Genomic DNA, 20,538 nt, shown 5'->3' on the forward strand with positions numbered 1-20,538 from the left:
GCCCGAGTTGCCACTCCAGCGCCAGGAGCACTGCTCCAGACCACTCACCTCCCGGATCCGGAGGCACAGCTGTCCTTGTGGCGTGGCCTGGAAGGTGGGGGCAGTGAAACAAGTCCGAGGAGAAGGAGAGTCAGGCTGCGGGGGGAAGGAGGGGTGCCAATGTAGGGTGCAAGAGGGGGAGGGAGTGCCCACTCAAGGGCCGGCCCCGAAGAGGAGGGGTGCGTGTTTGGCAGGAGAACGGGCTGGGCTGGGGTCTCCCTAGGATGGGGTGGGGGGCAGAATCCATGCCAGTCAGCAGCAGGACAGAGCAGAGGGGTGCTGGGGGAGGGCAGGTGCCGTTAGCTGGACAACAGGGTTGGGGGAAGTGGCCTGGGGACAGCTGCGGCTGAGCTGGCCAGAGCCCTATTCTACTGGAAACCCCGGGGGCTTGAGCGGCAACTCAGCTCAACGTGTCTAAGGCCCTGCGGTGTTCCTTCTGCGTTTGGGGTCATGGGGAGACGGGGCAAAGGTGGGCTGATTTTGTCCTCTGGGCAGGGAGACGGGGCCAGACATGCTCCTACATTGGGGCAGGATGGGAGCCGGAGGACAGTGTGGTACACAGGCTCAGAGCCCTGGGGGCTGCGGGAGCCCCCGACCCCAGCCCCGCACCAGGCTGAGGGGGCGAGGTCACGGGGGGGGGGGCTGGTGCTGGGAGCGAGGCCGTGCAGTCACAGGTGTGGGCAGAGCCACTGACCCAGGAGGGGGCTGCTCTTCCCCTCTCTCCTGGGATTTCTGGGGGTGGGTGTGGGAACTTGGCCATGTGGACTTGGCTGGGAGAGCCAGGTCGCTTCAGCACGAAGGGAGAAAAGGAAGCCCCAGCCGTCAGGGCCATACGGGGTTTTAGGCTGAACTCCTTGGGGCACCTACCCCACCCCTTCTGGATCCAGGATCTTGGGGGGGATGGGGACCGGCCAGGGATTCAGGGGCCCCGCGTCCAGAGCCCCGCCAGTCGGCTTCCGCCGCACACACAGTTTTGAATGAAATGAAGGGTCGGTGACGGGGGAGGCGGAGGTGAGGTAGAAGAGGTTGGGAAGCTTCAAGGAGGACGGGGTGTTGACCTCCTCAAACTCCGGGTCACGGCTGAAATGCCGCCTCCTCGGGGAAGCCTTCCCGGTGGCCAGTTTTCACTACAGCCGATGCGGTCTCTTTCTTCCAAGGCACCAGTAACCGCCTGTCCTGACGCCGTTTTTTGCTCGTTTGTCCTCCAGAACAGAAGCTCCGTGAAGGCAGGGCCAGTGCACGTGTTCTCTGTTGTGACCTGAATGCACCACTGGGGGGCGCACGGGACACCCGGTTTCAAAGGCAGGTCGGGGTCTTCGGGTGAGACAAGCGTGACCTCCGCAGACAGGCAGAGGCGTGGACGGAGGCAGGCTCTGCGGACGCGCCCCTGGCAGCAGAGCAGGGAGGGCCTGGGGGCGCTGAGACGAGCCTCTGAACGAGGAGGACGTTCTTGGAGAGCAGGGCGGGGCCAAACGATGAGACCAGACCTGAGAATCTTCTAGACCACAGATTCCCGAATGGAAGCATGTGTGTTGCTGGGGGGAGTGGGGGGGCTGCTGGTTCCCGTGCCTGGGCCGGGCCGCGCCACGTCCCCGGAGCGCAGGGGAGGGCTGGACTGGCACTCGGAGGAAGCAGCAGCTGGGCGAGGGAACAGCGTGCGCCTGGAGCTGCTGCAGTTCTGAAAAGAACCCGAGACGCAGACCTGCGCCGCTGAGCTTCGCGCCGGGCCTCTGGGGCTCCAGCTGGCTTCCAAGCGGTGGGGCTTCGCCCAGGCCTGTCCGAAATCCCGGAGCAGAAGCGTGAGAGGCGAGGAACACGTGCCAAATGCCTTCTCGCTTTTTTGTTGGGGTGGGGTGGGGGTGGGCAGTTGATTTCCCCGCATCCGTTGTGTTTGCTGCCAGCAGCGCGGGCCGGCCTGCTACCGTCAGGACGCAGCAGCAGGTCGTGGTGAAGCTGACGCTGTTCATTGTCAGTCGCTCCCAGCGCCTCCCAGAAGGCCCGTCGCGGTGGGGCCTGTCTGTGCCCCCCAGGCTGCTGCTGTGCTTCCTGCTGCTGCTGACGTCACAGCGGCCCAGACCGGCCCCCAGGCCCCAAGAGTGACGTCCAGGGAACAGAGCCAAAGGGGGAGGGAGGACGGCCGTGGGGGACGGTCAGGGGCATGCGCTCCCCACCGAGCCACTGAACCCACTCAGAGGAGGACCCCCACTCCCCAGGCCTCCCTGTCCTGGACTCCCCCGTGAGAGGCGGCCCCTCCTCGGAGCCTGGAACCAGAACCAATGCTCAGCCTCCCAGCGCTGCTGGCCTCCACGCTTCCCAGCCGTTTTTATGGCCCTAGGTGACTAAAGCCTTGCCTTCGGCCAAGCGACAGGCCAAGGAGCTGGGTCTTAAACAAGTCCCCCTTGTCCCTGGCTGGCCTCTGTCACTTCCACCTCTGAGAGCGCACATTGGGCTGGCCTGCTGGCCCCCAGCTCCAGGTCGGAGGCCCCCAGCGCCCGGCCCTGTCCCGCTCTCCCTCCCGGCCCCTGGAAAATGCAAACCTTCTGTGTCAGTCCCTGCGTAACGGGCAGGCCAAAACAGCACCGCTGTGGGTGGCTTCAGGAGAGCGCGGCTGCCAGGGCTGCCTGAGTTGACCCGGACTGCGCACTCCTGCTGGGCAGGGATCGGCCGCGGCCGGGGCCGCTGCTCCGGGGCATCGGGCGGGGAGCACGGGACCGCGTGGAGCACCTACTCCGCACCTGTCTGGGTGCCAGGCATTAAGACGTCTATCGCATCCACTCCTAAGGGGTGGCCTCCATGGCCCCCTGCTCAGGGGAGCAGACAGAGGCGCACAACTTTCTCGGCTCCACCCCCGAGCAGGGCCAGACCCAGGGTTCGAATGCGAGTTTGCCCCGTGCTTCTCTTTTCCAAGCAGTTGAGCTGCCCCACGGACTGTGCTCCATCCCAGGTAGCGGCTACTAATGCCATCCATGGCCTCCGGGTATGTGATCTAATCAGGGGACAGGATCTGTGGAAGCAGGACTGGGGACTGTTCCGCTGGGGCCGGGTCTGGCCCTCCCACGTGACTCCTGGGGCGAGCCGCCGCCTCCCCGTGGGGCACACGGCCACCCCCGGGACACTGCTCTCTGGCACCTCCTTCAGCCCCCCCCCCCGCCCATTCACGCCTTCGCTTCACGTCTCTGCTCCCGCCCCCCCGGGGCTCCTTGCTGAGCACATGGGCGTTTGCGGACCCTCTTTGGGTTCTGGTTGCTCCACGGGCCGAGTCTCGACCTTTGGCACCGGCCGAGGCTGCCAGGGGGCTTCGCAGACTCGGGGAGGATGGAGCGCAGGTGTTCCCGCCTCCGGAGCGTGTTTGCGCGGCTGTCTGCGGAGCCCGCAGAGGCTCCGGTTCTATAAAACTATGTCAGAGCCCAGGAATTTGAATCTTAACGGGCTCCCCAGGTGACGGGCGCTGGTGGTCTGGGCACTGCACTTCGGGGGGGGGGGGGGCTCTGAATGACACCAAGGCAAGCTTTCCAAACACTTTCGAGGGGGAGGAGAGAACCGGCTTGGGAAAAGGAGGTGGAAGAAACGACTTCAAGGTGTGGTAGCGGCGGGCAGGGGTGCTGGGAGCTCACACACACGGGGCTCCAGCTAGGCACTGGTGGTTTGAGGTATTCCATCATTGTGGTAAACAGGAGGTAAACAGGTAAACCATCAGCAGCCCTTTTCTCTAGGAGGGAAACGGAGGCTCAGGGAGGTTAAGGAACACACCCAGGGCTTCACAGGCTGCCAGGAAAGGCCCCGCACTGGAAGCCGTGTCTGGCTGACTCTGCAAGACTTCTTTGCAGCTCTGGCTCTGCCGGTGACTGAGCGGGTATAGGGCTGTTGCGCAGTGCTGGGCACCAGTGCGCGGTCACGCTGAAGTCACAGGTGCGTGGAGTTTACGAGGGCATACCTGTCGAGTGAGTGAAGCATGACTGAGTGAAGGGAAAGAACCAATGAATGCACAAAAGTGCTTTGAGACGAGGGGACCCAGCCCAAGAGGTTCCCTCGGTGACCTCATGCTGAAACTCCCCTCCCGTGGTTTCTTTCATCTGAAAGGTGACCCCGAGAAGTTTGCCCAGTGGATAAGGCCCGTGGGATACACCTGTACCTTTTATCTGCAACCCGAATCCCAACAGGAAGCCGGAGCTGAGATAAGGCCCAGGAAGGCAATGCTGGGAATTAGCTGTTTGATTTGGTGTCTCCAGTGTCTGGTGAGATCCTTGTAAGTGCAGAGCCCCAGGCTGGGCCCCAAGGGCAAAGTAGGAACTCGGACAGTCCGGCCCTTGGCGGGCTTGTAGTCCCCGGGGACTCCAGAGGCCAAAGCTGTCCCTGCAGCTGGGGTGAGCGATGTGGAAAGCGAACTTCCCTGGGGCGGAGGCCTGTGAGCTGGGAGCACAGAGGCGAGAAGAGGGAGCCAGGAGTCCGTCGGGAAGGGAAGGGAAGGATGCAACCCCTTCCTGCCGTAACCGGCCCGGGGCAAGGAGAGGCGTGTCTCTGGTTTTCCCGGTCTCGGTGGGGTTCCACCAGCCACTGCTCGCCGCCACCGGAGCTTACCTCCCTGCGCCTGCTCCCACCTGGACCTCAGCCCCACCGCCGGGCGGGCGGGCGCAGTGGCCCAGCCGCTGCCTCTCGTGGGGGCCTCCGGCCTGCCTCCCCCTCCCTGTGTCTGACAGCGCGCGACAGCCTCCTTGCACCAGCCTGCTAGCTGGTTCTGAGTTTTCAAGGGTTTGTGTGAGCTGGCTAGAAAAATTCACATCGAAGATTAAGTTACATATACAGTTTAATGTAGTGTAGTCCAAGGTAATGAATACTCAAGACTCATTGCTTCCTGGCTGTTTCACACGTCAGTCGTATTCATGCGCTTGAAGGTAGTTCCAGGTCCTATCTGTGTGGTGGAAACTCCCTCAGCACCTCTGTCTAGCCCGGTGCTCCGTGCCGCCACCTGGTGGCCGGCAATGGCCGTGGTAGGAACATTTGCACCACAGGAATTGGTGTGAGTTACTGCTTTGGTTTTTGTGGTCCTGATTTAAGGAAGTGACGGAGAAATGTTAATAATACAGTTAAACATAAAAAATGTGTTGTAGGTAGCTGTTACATTGTCACTAAAGGGTCGAGGAAATATTCTTATAGTATTACAAAACTATCGTCTGGTTTAGCGAGGAAGTCGCTCACACGGTTGATAAACGAGCGACGTTCCAACATCCACCTTCCTTGTTCCACTTTGTCTTAGAAGCACGCCCGCCCACAGGCGTTTGTCGGAAGTGCACTCTGATCCACGAGGTGAGCGCCCCTGCTGATTTGAACTGTAGTCAAGCATTTATTCAGAGCCTGATATTCTGACACTGTTGAGTTGCAAATGATGGAAACAGTGGATTTTGCGAGAAATAGGAAGTCGCACTGAAGTTACAGGAGCACGGGATGTACAATTAAGACGGTTGGAATGTTTCATTGTTGGTCGGCTGTGGGCCGTAATCCCCGACAGCGAGTGATAACGCAGCACCGTGCGTGCGCGCCTTTCCGGAGAGCCGGGCTGACCGAGCCCCAGCCTTCCCGGCCACAGCCCGCAGCGTTTGCAGAGTTCCGCCCACTGATCATCATACTCAGGGAGCGACTTCCCTGCCAGGCGGTTCTCGTCCCGTTCCAGTCTTTCCTTTCGTGGAGTCACAAACAAGTTTTCATTTTGAAGGAAGCTTTCCCTTTCCCCCACTCAAAGCGTGTACAAAGGAAAAACTAACACTTTCGGGAGAAGCGCATTCCCTGAGGCCCCTCTCTTTGGGGAAGGGGTGCCGTACCTGCCCAGACCTGACGCACCCTCGACAGAGCGTTGCATGGCCGCCCCTCGCCCCTGACCTGGGGGACTCGGCCCAGAAGCCTGCAGTGCCCGCACGGTGACCCAGACCGCGTGCGCCTGGGCCTCCGTATTCACCACCTCATCACAGACTTTGGTCCGGAAGGGCTGAGGTGGCCATTCTTCTGCAGTGTTTGCATTGAGGCCCATCTCACTTCTTTTAGGGGCTTCTAGACCCTTCTAGGAAGAACCGAGAGGATTCAGCATGCCCAGGCTCAGGTATGCGACTGTGGGGCTGAATCTGCTCTCTCCCCAGCACCGTTGGTACCCTGGACAGCACAGGCTTTCCCCATTGCGATGTTAGATTCCATAACTCGGTCTGCACGCAGGGCCGTCACACTCATTGTCACAGGGGACCACATCAGCCTCGCAGTTGCTTTCAAAGGGCTAAATGTAATTTTAGGACCATGTACATGTAACTACTCCTTAACAGTTAAGCGAGAGTTCAGTGCTGCCACTGGGTAGAAACAAGGTGCCGGGCCGGATAAAACAAGGGGGAGGGCCAGATTCGGCCCGTGGGCCTGGTGTTTGCCACCTGCAGTACAGAAGTCGTTAGAAGCTGCCCTAAGTCTTACGTGGTATCCGGAGCCCATTGTAGCTGAGGTGAGGCTTCTAGCTCTTAATTCAGTGACCCGGGGCAGCAGGGGACAGATCCGAGCTGTGGGAACGCCCACGGCCCTCACCGTGCTGAGCCGTTTCACACACCCCCCTTGATCCTCACCGAAACCTTGGGAGACGCACCCTCCTCTGACCCCAGTGGGTGGGTGAGGGCGGTGGAGCTTGGACACGTCACGCAACTTGCCTGGCTGCCGCAGCTGACACGTGGAGGCTCAGGAGACAGACCTGCAGGTTGGTTCTCCCCGTCCTGCTGACCGGCACCCACCTGGCCTGTCCCCTATCCCCCCCACCCCCCGCATCGTGGCCCAGAGTGCACAGGTGCAGGCATGGACCCCGGCAGGGCCCACTGCAGGCAGGGAGTCGCCCTACCAGGTGATGGAAGACACGATCGGAACACGAACAAATGAAAACAAATGAGCCGCCTCCTCTCAGTTTTGTCTGTAAAACAGGTTATTAAGAAGGCTGAATGGGAAACCCTGTGAGCCATGCCCGACCCACAGAGCTTGGTGGGGTCCGCTCTGACTAACGCCACCCACGAGGACAGGCGTAAACCACCCAGAGGGCAGCCCGGCGCACACAGCGTGTGCGGTAGTGATGTCATTGTCACTCGCGCTTTCTGTCCTGTATCAGAGCCACAGGGAGCCTCCTGCTTCCGGAACGTCCGTCTGCAGGGGGGTTCCACCATCTGTTCTGTTCGCCCAGGACACAGTGGGCACCAACCAGGCTGCCGTGGATGCGTGTAGGGTCCTACCTACGATCTCTCCTGTCATTACTTCTCGGGGAGAAAGAACAGCGCTCTGAGTTCCAAGTGACCGACTCACACACATCGTGTGATCCACAGCAGCAGATGGATGGGCTACTCGTGGTTTTCAAACACTTTTTTTTTTAGCCACAGAAACCTTGGTTCAAATAACATTCTCGAGATACAAAACAGGTTCGACCATCAGCATTTGCAGGGGAGATGGAGGGGGTGGAGGTGGCCTAGAACCCACCCCCAACGCCAAGCACGGCATAACCCACCCCCCGCCCCCCCGGCCCTCCGGCCTGCACAGTTGTCAGCAGGGCCTTCCAAAGACCCGCTGGGCCACCCGGGGATTGGGAATGCCTGTGCCCACCCGTGGGGCTGTCCGGGACGCACGGGGTGCCTCTGGTTGCAGGCTTCTGTCTCGTTTCAAACATGCCTCCGTCTGAGCAGCCGCGCTCATTCACGGCGGCGGCGGGTTCACAGGGCTCTCGGCTCGCCCTGAAATATTGTCGATATTACTACCCATGGATCAAACAAGGCAGATCAAAGTCAAGATTTTCAAAATTCTCTTGTAGCAGGAAATTCCTCCTGGCAGAACTTTGAGGTTTTCACAGCCCTAGAGACCAGCCTTCCCCTTCTTCTGGCAGCAGCAACGATCCTGTTATTGGTGCCAAGCAGGGCTCTAGTTCTCCGCAGAAACGATTTTATGGATTGTGTGTCATTTCCCACTTTCCTTTGCATTCTCGCAGTGATTACCCTCCTGTAGGAAGGTGTCTGAGCAGCGTCCAGGAGGCACGTTCGGGCAGGTCCACGCCGCCGCCGCCGCCCCGGCCAGGAGCGCGCTAATTCTGCGGCCCATCTGAGTGCTGGGGCCCACGTGGGCAGCACTGCGGTCAAAGAACCACAGGCTTGCGGCCAAAAAAGCAATTAAAAGGGGATTCCAAACCTTAGCTGGGCTTCTTAAAACCGTCGAGGGGATCTCAACTCAGAGGCTACAGCAATAATCTCTTCTGCCGGCGTGTCCCCCACCTGTCCACCCGTGTCCACCCGACCAGGTCTCTGGGCATGTCCCTCTGCGCTGGTCTTCCGTCCCTGTCTCCACACCAGCCCCACCCTGGGGCGGCGTGCATGGGATTATCCTGGGTGGGCAGGGCAGAGGTGGTGGGGATGGAAAAGCTGAATATTCCCTCTCCATCTTCATAACTTGGAGTCTGAGGTTTGCTGTACTCTCAGTTCTGTTCTTGTTATTGTCTGAGTTTGTGCAAAGGGCAAATAGATTGTTCAGCCTGATGCATTGCACCGTGGTGCCTGAGCCCACTGGCCCAGTGGAGCAACGTCTAGTGCTGTTATTTTACGAGCGTGCAGGAGTCCACCTGGCAAAGACAGCCTGACCCCTGCATCGGCAACAGCGTTATTGTGGCCACTCTTTCCCGCAGGATAAATGAGCGGCTCCGTGCACACTTCTATTTGCACATGGTTAATCTACTGTAATTAAGGCTAAATAAAGTAGAGGAAGTTATTACTCTAAAAATCCAATGAGAGGGAGGTGCAAGCAGCTAAAATTGTGAGTCCCTCCCTTGGCTGTGATGATGGGAAGTCAGTGAAATTGTGGGAAATTCACAAGGATCGGAGTAAGAACTGTCTCCTGAATTTGTTCAAGACGGACCCCTAGAAATCAGACAGGTTTTCAGAAAACCACCCAACTGAAAAGTACCCCCCTGGGGGCGAGTTCCCAGACCACACTGTTGTTTGGTGACAATCTCGCTGTTACTCACTCTGAAGTGAGATTTCACATGGGGTAGCATTGGAGATAAGAAGGCATTGCTGGAACGGTCCCCGCCTTCAAGAAGCACCTACTCCGGAAGGGGTCAGGGTCAAAGAGGGGCCAGATGCAGTGTTGTCAGTGGTCTAGGAAGCTACCAGTCTGGAAGCACCAAGCAAGGGGGACCGAGTCTCCCTGGGGGTCATGAGGGTCAGGGAAAGCCACTCCAAGCAAAGAGGACGGGGAAGGACGTTCCAGATGAGGGAACAGCACACGCACACAGGGCCTGAGGGGATGAGCATGCTCAGTGCGGCGAGGAAACCAGGACCACTCCTGTGGGGCCTTGGACGGAGGTGAGGGTTTCCCCAGTGTCCATGGAGGACAGGAGCGGAGTGACCTTTTCTTCCTGGCTGGAAGAAAATGTCACGATTAAGCGAACAAGGAAAACTAACTCTGACACTTGATCCTGTAAAACAGAGACCCCGGTTAGGAGATGGGGCTCAGCCACAGCACCCCCCCCCCCACAAGAGTAGCCTCCTAGATCTGTCAGCTGCTTCCCACGTCCAAAGGCCCTCCCTCCTGTGACCTTCATGAGAGACCTCGGCTCTCTGGACTTGACCATCAGCAGAGGCCACGGGTTTCCGGGAAGCAAAACCAACACCTTCCGATCAAAGATTGGGGAGCTTTGGGGAAGACAGCGTGGAAGGGGCACGCAGGTGCATGCGCAGCTCAGACCAGAGCAGGGACAGAGATGGCATCAGGGCAGATTAAGGCGACAAGCCCCTGAGAAACCCAGCGGCTGGGGACAGGCAGGTACATGGGCGATGGCGATCGATCGATCGACAGACAGATCGATGCAATTTGTCCCATCTGCTCGTCCCTTAGAATCTGAACTCTAGAGTCTCCTGTGTTTCGTTCCTGCTGTGCCGTTAAAAACAAAAGTGTGCCGACCCCAACAAACACTTCCAGTCCCTTCCAAGGTGCTGCTGCTGCCTCCAGTTTGGACTGAGAGGCACACGCATGAACAGTTCAGAGCGGAATGGCTTTCACTGTGAGTGAGGGGCCCCGGGAGCCCCCCGACCCTCACGGACACTGGGCATGGGGACGTGCGGGGAGGCGGTGACCAGGAGTTCTCCTCCGGATTCTGAGCAACAGCGCCTCCTACTGGGGCTCCTCGGACCTTCAGGAGCACCCCATCTCCAGGTGCGAGAGGGGCCCTAGACAGTGTGCATGCCTCTCTCGGACTGAGTTCGGTGATGTTTGCGAAGCTCCCCCACCCTCCGCCCTTGAAACAGGCGAGGTGTGAAAAAGTGAGTGAGCACGTCTCTGGGCGCACAGAACACCCTTTCAGCAGGACACTAACCCCACAGGACAGCTCACGAGGACCCGGGCTCTTGCAACGTCCTATGCATTAAAAAATCGCCCCGACCTTTTTACTCACGGAATTGTTTTCTTTTGAATATCAGGTGACCTTTCACCCCTCTGCGCTTTGCGAAGACAGGATTAGAATGAGCACGATGAAGCGCACCCCACGCACCGATGTTTGAGGGCATCAGGGGCGCTGGGTTTGGGTTCTGGCGCGTGACCTTGGGCAAGGCTCTGGACGCCGCTGAGCTTTCATTTCTCCCTCTGGCTGTGACGAAGGTGACGTGTTTCTAGAAGGCCCGCCCCGCCCTAGCATCCTGCGGCCTCGTCTGCCCTTCCTCCCCTTGGACGGGCCTTGCGCGTGAAGCACAGCGGGTGCTTATGAAGCTCTCGGCCGGATAAGGGTGAAGGGGGTCTCTACCACGCTCAGCACAGGTGGCAGGTGGAGGTGCTCTGCCCACTCTGAAGGTGGCACACGGGGCTTCGGGCGGGCACCTGGCCTGTGATGGGGACGGTCACTACTGCTGCCTCTCAGACCCTTGTGCCTGCTATGCTAACAACTAATTAAAACCTTTAAACATAAATACCAGCCCTGGCTGGCATAGCTCAGTGGATTGAGTGCGGGCTGCGAACCAAAGTATCGCAGGTTCGATTCCCAGTCAGGGCACATGTCTGGGTTGCAGGCCATGACCCCCAGCAACCGCACATTGATGTTTCTCTCTCTCTCTTTTTCTCCCTCCCTTCCCTCTCTAAAAGTAAATAAATAAAATCTTAAAAAGAATTTGGGTGTGCTTGAATTTATTTTTATAGATTCATTTAGGGAACATTGGCATTTTAATAATTATAAGCTATATTTAAGCCTCTTAGATAAATCTAAATAACCCGGACAGCTGAAGTAATCATTTATTTTAAGATGTAATAAAACTGTCTCAACATCTATCTCACACCTGATAGAAGTCCCAAAGCATTCTCGGTTTCCCTGGGGTTTCACGGCAGAGGAGGGGTTTGGGGATTATTTCCCCCCGAGCCAGGTCCATCCTCCTGCGTCCAGGGCATTCCTGATCTCTGCTCTAGCACCGCCCCCTGCACGTCTGCCCTTGCTCCCGGCCCCACGCCCCACTGGGCCATCGGATCCGTCACTGGCACTGAGTCAAGGCCACGAGCACCCTGATGGTGACTTTGGGGTGGCGTGACCGCCTGAGCCCTGGAGCCTGGACGTTTACATCAACGGCTAGATTCCATCTGCAAGCTGTGCACTTGGTCAAGTTACTTACCCTCTCTTCGCCCGAATTTTTTTATCTGTAAGGGGAAGTAGGACTTCGGTGGAAATTAAATGACATACACAGGTGAAGTGCTTAGTGCATTGCCTAGAAAGTAGGTGCTCAATGAATATGAGCTTTTAACGTTATCATCATCTTCTTCACCAGCACCAACACCACCACCACCACCACCATCGGAGGGTCCAAGGCTATACAAAGGGGTTACCTCCTGATGGAGCGCAACAAATCACTTCCAACTGAGTAATGTACACACACGGGTCCATGCTTAAAAGTCCCTCTGCTCATCCTCTTACTGGAAGAAGGCCCCCACTTTCTCTTTAAGCTCTAGGTGGGCCACTTAGTTTGATCTCTTCCCTTCCTTTTCCCGGTTCACTCACCTCCAGCCCAATCTCACTACCTTTTTTTTTTTTTTAAGATTTTATTTATTTATTTTTAGAGAGGGAAGGGGGAGAGAATGAGAGAGAGAGAGAGAGAGAGGGAAAGGGAGAGAGAAATATCAATGTGCGGTTGCTGGGGGCCATGGCCTGCAAACCTAGGCATGTGCCCTGACTGGGAACCGAACCTGCGATACCTGGTTCGCAGCCCGTGCTCAATCCACTGAGCTACGCCAGCCAGGGCCCAATCTCACTATCTTCATTCTAGTCCACAGGTGGCAAACACAAGGCCCGAGGGCCGAATCCGGTCCTCCATCTTGTTTTATCCAGCCCGGCACCTTGTTTGTGCCGAGCTCCTTGCCCCTAGTTAAGGAGTAGCTACATTTCTACAGCCCTAAAATTACATTCGGCCCTTTGAAGGCAGCCATGAGGCTGATGTGGCCCCCTGTGAAAATGAGTTTGACTCCCCCGTTCTAGTCCATCATGGCAAGGCACAAGAATGATCTTTTCAAAACTAAACCAGCCCAACAAGGCGTCTGGCTTGACAAACAAACAAAAAATAGGTCTCTCCCAAGAGGAATTTATAGTCAAGTCTTACAGCTCAAAAACCTAACCATTTCTTTTTCTACTTCCCAAAGTGAAGCTAGCATATCTAAAAGGTCCATCCCCCCATTTTATCAAATCTACTTCATGGTCCATGTAAAGCATTGCTTTCCACGTACAGCATATGTCCGATAGTTATTATATATAAATTGGTATTACGAATTGACTTTTATTCATTATACTTTCTAACCGGTTATTGTTAGCATGAAAGTTATTACTTTTTTGCATATTTGTTTTGGAAGTGGAGTATAGTACCACCGTTTCAAACAGTTTTCTCAGTTTATTCTCCTGAGTTTTATCTGGTAGCTAATCATTTCATCTTCAAGTAATAAAAGTTTTGCTTGCTTCTTTCCAATACCTATTATACCTTTTGTTTTGGTTCATGGTGCTGGTTTGGACAGATGTTACCTATCCGTGATGATAATGACCCACTGGTATTGAAGGATTCTACTTGCTAATATTTTGTTTCGGATTTATAAGTGAAATGAGGTTTGCATTTTTCTTTTTGGTCTCTGTTTGATAGGTTTTGTTATAGTGGTATTTTGTTGTGTGGTGTTTTTTTTTTTGGCTTCATAAAACCAATCAAAGCATGGAGAAGCGCTCCTCTCTCTCGGTTCTGGAATAATTTAAAACATTTCGTGTTATCTGTTCTTTGATGGTTTGAGCCGTGCAGGCTGCCTGGGGAACAGCGCTTTAGTCATTGTCTCAAAGTCTATTTGAGGTTTTCTATTTCTCCTTGATAGAGAACATTTATTATTTCTAGAGTAATTGTCCACACCATCTGAGTTTTTAAATTTACTTCCACAATTTTACAAAGCATTCTTTAATACTTAAAAATTTCCCTGCGTCTCTGGTTATCTGCCCCTTCTTTTATCTAATTTCGAATATTTGTATTTCCCGACTTTTTTCTTCTTTAATTAGGGGAGATTATGACTTGTCTTTTTCAATTTTTTGTATGTCTTTAATTAGTTAATGAATTGTATTACTTTCAGATTTCCCAGTTTAAATGCAGGTTCATGCTTTTAACCTTTATTTCCTTCCGCTTTAGGTCTTTTTCTGTTTCTAGCTTTATTGTAATCTGTTCAGAAAATGTCATCTGTCCCCTTTCTGCCCTTGAAAATATGCTGAAGTTGCCTTTGACATAATGTGAACTTCCTGCCTGGTACACAATTAAGATCTGTAATTATTTCATAAATACATGAAAATAACATTCTCTAATATGATATGTAACATGTGACATGTTACATATGTCTAGAAATATACTATATTTCTATATTTACTATGTATTTCTATACACATATAACATAGAGAGATTTATTATTAATTATGCTACTGAGATCATCTGTGGCCATACATTTTATGTCCTTGATCTCTCAGGGCCTGAGAGAGATCTGGAATTGGATGTTTTTTTCCAGTCATCCCTCCCGTTTTTCTGGAGTTTATGACGCAAGCAAATCTTTCTCCAAGTCTGGTCCCTGGACCGGCGGCATCAGCAGCACCTGCTGTAACCTCGGTAGAAACGCAAAATCTCGAGCCCTACCCTGGACCTGATGGATGGGACGCTGGGGCTGGGCCAGAGTCTGTGTTTTCGGAAGCCCACCGGGTACCTGGGACCTGCACTCGGCCCCAGGGTCTGGGCGCGCACGGTACACTCGGGTCTGGGACCCTGCAGGCAGGGGGCGCTGTGGGTCTCGCTCCGTCTCCCACTTTGTCCAGGGCCCTGCCGCTTCTTTTCCACTAGTCTGCGGGGCGGTGCCGCCTCTTTCACTGACTCCGCCCTGCTTCCGAAGGGCTCTTTCTGCACCATCAACACGCGCCATACGGTTACTAATCGGAGGCAGGCAGACCAGAATTGGGCATCACGTGTTCTTAGTGAATTCACAAAGATCTAAACACTCGGTAACCTTCAGCGTCGACGAGGATCTAAGGAGCTAGGCACTCGCATACACTGGCTGTAAGTCAACTGGCACGTTTTCTCCTGGAAAGAGATGGTGGCGACATGTCTAAAATAGCTTCACCTTCGCTTCACTAATTCCACCCCTAGGTATTCGTTGTCAGGAAGGAATCCGAACCAGAGGAAAAATTTCTATTTAAATTGCTTTTTGTTTGCTTGTTCATTTATACTGTCAGTCAATCAATCAATGATTTCTAATAAATAGAGGGTTTTTTGGAGGAGTTGTAGGTTGAACGTATGGCGTGTACCCAGCTTTATGGTATCGTACAGAATAGTTTCACTGCCCTCAAATTCTTGTTCCGCCTATTTGGTTGTTTAAATAGGGAAGCATAGAGATCACCTGAAGGTTCAACAGTACCAGACTGTTTAATTAAACTATGACATAATTAGCAAAGTCAAATGAAGTATTATGTAGCTACTACAAAGAATGTTCCTGGCCCTGACTGGTGTGGCTCAGCTGGTTGGGTGTTGCCCCGCAGAACTAAGGGTTGATGCCTGGGTTGCAGGTTCGGTCCCTGGTCAGGGCTCGTGCTGAAGGCAACTGATCGATGTCTCTCTCTTTCAAATCAATGTTTCTCTCCCTTTCTTTCTCACTCCCTTGCCCTCTCTCTAAAACTAAATAAAATCTTTAAAAAAAATACTAATGACTTGGGGAAATGTTCATGATATATTACTAAGTAAAAAAAGTATGCATACTCTATTTGTAATATGATCCCAACTTTGCAAAGAATAATTATGTTTGCTCACAATAAAAAAAAATACTCTAAAGAGGAGAAGATGGAAGGCTGCACATCAAAACGCCTGGAAGGCCCCGAGAGGCCAACCTGGGTCGTTCTGGGAGGAACGGAAGCCTCTTCCTATGTCAGCCTGGGCCAGGACCGTGGCCCAGCCACCGGGAGCTGTGTGGTCTCAGGAAAGTTTTTTTTGTATGTGTTTTTGAAACTGTCTAAAACAAGTACGTGTTGCTTTTAAACTGATACAAACGTAAAAGAGAGGAGGTGATGGAGAAACAAGACTAAGGGTAGGAGAGGGGTGTAAGTGGAAAAATTCCCCACCCCAAGCCGCTGGAGTAGAAAAGGGAAGTCCTGACTCACAGAATCGGAAAGTCCGAAGGAGGGCTGGCTTGGAGCAGGGCTGAAATGACGGCCCCCAGACGCCATTTCCTCTGCCTCTCAGTTCACGGCTGGGCTCTTCCCAGCCATGGGCTGCCTCCCGCAGGAGCCCCAGACCTCACCCGGTTCTCAACATCCCCCTCAATCCACACAGCCAGTGAGTTTCCCAGAATTCCCAAAGAAAATCTCATTGGCTCTGTTGGGGTCCCATGCCGATCTTTCAACCAATCAGAGTGGCCAGGGAAAATACAATGCACTGATTGGCTTAAGCATGGATCACTTAATATTCTGAATCAAGCATGGAGTTCAGGTCCACTAGAACCGTGGGGACTGAGAGCAAGCCAAGAGGTGATTCTCTCGTGGGAAACACTGGGTGGCAATAAACAAAAGATGTTCTTTGTCTGTGACAGGAAGTGGCTGCATGACTCTGCCAGCTGTTTTGAGGGCATCTTTGTAACACCCTCGCCCAACTTAGGGTGTAGTTTCTGGGGTCTTTGTCTTTATGCCCAGAGTGGCGGTGGCTGCGCTGATCTTTCCTGGACCAGACTGAGCCAGGTGGTGAACGACTGGTTCTCAGTACACTGAGCTGCAGGCTTATCGTTAATAGGCTCGGTTTGTGCTTTCGGCATTGCATATGCAAAGGATTTCTTTAAATGCCCTTTCTAAACTGTCCAAGACTCTTAACTGACAAAGTACCCTGGAGGCAGCGATCAGGGGACTGGGCCTCTCCATTGTATTGGACCTCAAAGACAGCATCTTCAATGTCTCTAAGGACTTCCCTAGGAAGACAGGTCTGACAATAGTCTTGCCACTTGGCTAAAAAGTTTGTCATTCTGAATGTTACAGCTAGACCTCCTCACCCCAATTCCAGATCCTTGAGCTAAACAGAGTCCTCATCTTATGGCTGCTACGAAACTATTCTTGGGGCGATGACAAACTCTGACTCCTCTAAAATCATGGCCAGTGGGACCCACTGTGTCACTGGGGTTGGCCATGAAAGCAGGCTGGACATTAAGCAGATACACGTGCTCCTTGGGCATCCCTCAGGTGCCAGAAGATAGACCGACCATGCGGGCCAAGCTCCGGGCGCTGGGAGGGAGAAATGGAACAGAGTCCCCTGGGAAGCCGGGGCCTCGGGGAGCCCAGGTCAAGTAACCCTCCCTCCCGAGCAGGCTGTCCTTCCCTCCGCCGGTGAAATGATGCAGTTACTTGGACTGTGAGTATGAAGAGACCTGTAGCCCCACCTGAGTCGACACATGGAAAAGTATGTGATCCTGGCAGGAGCCCGAGAAGAAGGAGGTATGAGACCAGGCCAGGTGCACCTTGTCGTTTCCCGAATATAATGGGATTTCGTTAGCTTGGCCCTGGCATCGGTGTTACCATGCCGGCTGCCTCTTTCCCTGCTTCTCCGACGTGTGGGGGGTTGCCTGGTTACTTGAAAAGAGACCACTTTTCAAAGCGAAACACCACCCCCATCATACGTACGACTCATGTTTCTGTTGTATCTTTGCTGTGTTAGTTCCTGCGCTGAGAGAATTTACATTGTCTTGCACACTCACGACTCTCTGTCGTAGTTTTCACAGCCACTGTTGTGAACAGGAGGAAGCTGGGGCTCTGTCTGGTTAACTCACGTGCCCAAAGCCATTCAGCTCTGTTGATGAAACGGGAGTTTCTTCCCACAGTATCAGTAGTCGACAAAAATGTATTTCTTTCCTTTAAGATAATGTTGGCAAAATTTAGCTTGATGGCATTCTTATCCCTGCTTTCTAAATCTAGCAGCCTCTGTGACATTACAAGCCTAATTCTTGGGGTGACTAGTTGTCTGAGAGAATTCAGTCTTCTCAATCATACTCATTCCACAGCAGCCTTCCAGAACCTTCCATGGGAGTCCCCGCCCTGAGGTGTTGGCAATACAACCTAAGAACAACACCCCTCCCTTCCTCCATCAGAGCATCCTTGCCTCGCCCGCCTTGGCTCAGCGGCGCCGATAACCAGAACAAGATGGGCCTGCGGCTTGACCCCCATCTTTGCACGTAATCTGCTGGAAAATGCTAATAAACCGCTTTGCGATTTTACATTCAGATGCAGGTACAAGGTTGGAACCAGCTGTTTAAAAAACAAATAGCTTTAAAACCCACTGTGGAGCGAGGACCTCAGGCAGGAAACTGGTTGGGTTTGTGCCCTCGGAGGGGAAGGGGTGGGTTCCTGTTAGCCCAGCCGCTCCTCCTCACCCGGGCGCAGGCTGGCTCTGGGACAGCGGCCGCGCGCGAGCCCTGAGGGCCACGCCTGTTGGTCAGTCTCAGGAGGCATGGGGCTGGGTTTTCCATTCCTTAACCATAGAGAAAGGGGAAGAAAAGCAAAGAAACCACTTCACTGTCAGTGAAGCTCTGTGCTTCTAGCTCCATTAGCTTCTCTCTCACTGAAAAAAAAAAGAAATGCTTTTCAAGAACCATTCTCAAGAGGCTGTGCCTGGGATGTGGAATTGACATTTAGAAATGCTGCCCCCAGAGACCGACTCATAAAACCAGCCATTCCTTTGGCGGCACAGGTCGGCTCATCCCTTCTTTACACACGGAGGGCGTTCTCACCGCCCCGGGCTCTCACAGTCTGGACACAGCCCCAGCCTGCCTGCAGGAGCTGACGCGGGGACTGCGGCCCATCCCCACCACGGGGCACTTGAAACGCTGAAAAGGAGCCTGCCGAACAATGACCGTTTCCCCACAATGACCGAGTCTTCCCAGTGCATTCAGTGACTGGGTCCTTCACTCAACCAACAACTTCCTGAGTACCTACTGTGTGCCGAATCCTGCCACGGGTTCTGGGGACTGGAAGATCATGCAAGACCTGCCACCCGGAGTCAGGCCTGCTGTGCAGCTGAGCAGGTGGAGAAGGAGAGAACCTTGAAGGCCCCGTGGTCAGGAAGGTCTCCAACGCTTAGGATGCTGGGGGGCCAGCTGGGGGGCGCTGGGTGTGGGGAAGTGGAGGAAATGGTGACCAGAGACAGCTTCCTGGAGGAGGTAACCCAACCTGCCCTTTGAAGAACACAGAGGAGTTAGCAACAGTGTCTAAGGCAGACGCAGCACGCTGCACCAAGGTGCGGGTGTGAGAGGGATGTGCTTGGGAGGGGAGGGGCAGGGCACTGCGTGGAGCGGACAGAGGGAGGAGGTGGCACAGGACTGCGGGGCGCAGGGCAGGTCACGACTCGGGCTGCCGCGACCACTGCCCCTGGGATGAATCCCTCACCAAGGCGGGTTTTCAAAGCTTCTGACCTGTGCTAACCTCAGTGCAATTGTAACATCCATTTCTCTTCTTACAAGAACGTACTTACTCTTCAAGAATCCAGCTTAATGTTAAATCATAATCCTCATGACGTCAAAGATACTACAAACCACGAATTTTGTGTACATCCTGAAACCAGAGAGATAGTTCATTTTCTAAATTATATTTCTGCATCACTGCTCATCCCCAAAAGAATTTGAGGCAGTTTAATTTAAAAAAATACAAAACAGTGAGAGAGAGAGAGAGAGAGAGAGAGAAGGAGAGAGGGAGTTTTTGTTTGTTTGTTTTTCATCAAGAGAAAGGAAAATAGAGCTAAAGTGAAAAAAAAATTTAGTATAAGAAATTCATACACCCAGTTCCAAAAATTTATTAAGTTGGGTCTGCAAATTTGGCCCCAAGCTTCCTGGAGGCCAAGGCAAAAAGGATTAAATATAATCAGCAGTTAACAGTTGTACCTTACTTATAAGGAAAAAATACTTTAGAAAAATCAAAGGTTTGGTGATTTTAAATCTAAGAGAAATTCACACGATCTATCCCCAAAGTGACAGATAGTACAACGGATAACATCCTCAACAAAATCCCTAAAACGAAGCAAAAGCAAATGGCTGGCACCACAGAACTACTATTTTATCCGTCCAGAATGCTTTCCTGGTGCCCTGTGTCTGGAAAGAGCACCCCCTTGCTCTGGGCACCAGGCCCCCCAACTCTGCACGGTGCTGGTGCCGCGAGCACGCCTCATCCCTTCCCCTGGGAACGCAGCCTCGCTCCAAACCACAGGAGAAACACAGACGCGTAGACCATTGCCTTTGCTCGTGGGTCTGCGGGTTGATGATTTAGTCTGGGCTCAGCCTAGCAGCACTGCTGGTCTTGGCTGGGTTCTCTCCCCAGCCTGGGGGGCCTGGCTGCCACAGGGGCCCTGGGCCACCCTGGCTCTGCCCCGCAGGTCCCTGGGCTGTCGGCATGCCAACCCGGCCTGTTCTCATGGGGCAGCAGAGCCCCAGGGGTGGAAGTGGAAGTGTGAGAGCACTCTCTTCACACCTCGGCACGGCGTCCTGTCTATTAACATCCCACTGGCAAAGCCATCACACGTGACCAGACTCAGAATCCAGGCCCGGAGACATGGACTGGAATCTACCACAGGCGCAGGTGACCCAGGCTTGGCCGGACAACAGCAAAGCCAGGTGGTCCTTACCAGGCCCAGGGAGTCATCTGGGGCTTCAAGCACCCATGTTGCGAGAGGGTCTGCTCACTACGGCAGGAAAGAGACCGGCATTCAGAGAGGAGCAGAGACGAGAGAGGATCGGCCACGTGGTGTGGCGTCCCCGCAGCTTTTGCTGAGTCTGCCCATCACTCTGGTGTCCAAACCAGTCCGCGAGCCGATCCCTTTTCCCTTTGTCCTCAGGGGCCTGGATGCTGGAGCCGGTCGACCTGAGTTCAAATCCCAGCTCAGTCACTGCCGACCTGTTGGACTTGGAGGCAAGATGCTTCGTTTCTTCGTGCCTCAGTTTCTTTACCTCCGAAGTGAGGAGAATGAC

The sequence above is a fragment of the Phyllostomus hastatus genome, unplaced genomic scaffold (assembly GCF_019186645.2).
Source record: "Phyllostomus hastatus isolate PE091 unplaced genomic scaffold, TTU_PhHast_1.1 phas_scaffold_1066, whole genome shotgun sequence".
NCBI classification, from domain to species: Eukaryota; Metazoa; Chordata; class Mammalia; order Chiroptera; family Phyllostomidae; genus Phyllostomus; species Phyllostomus hastatus.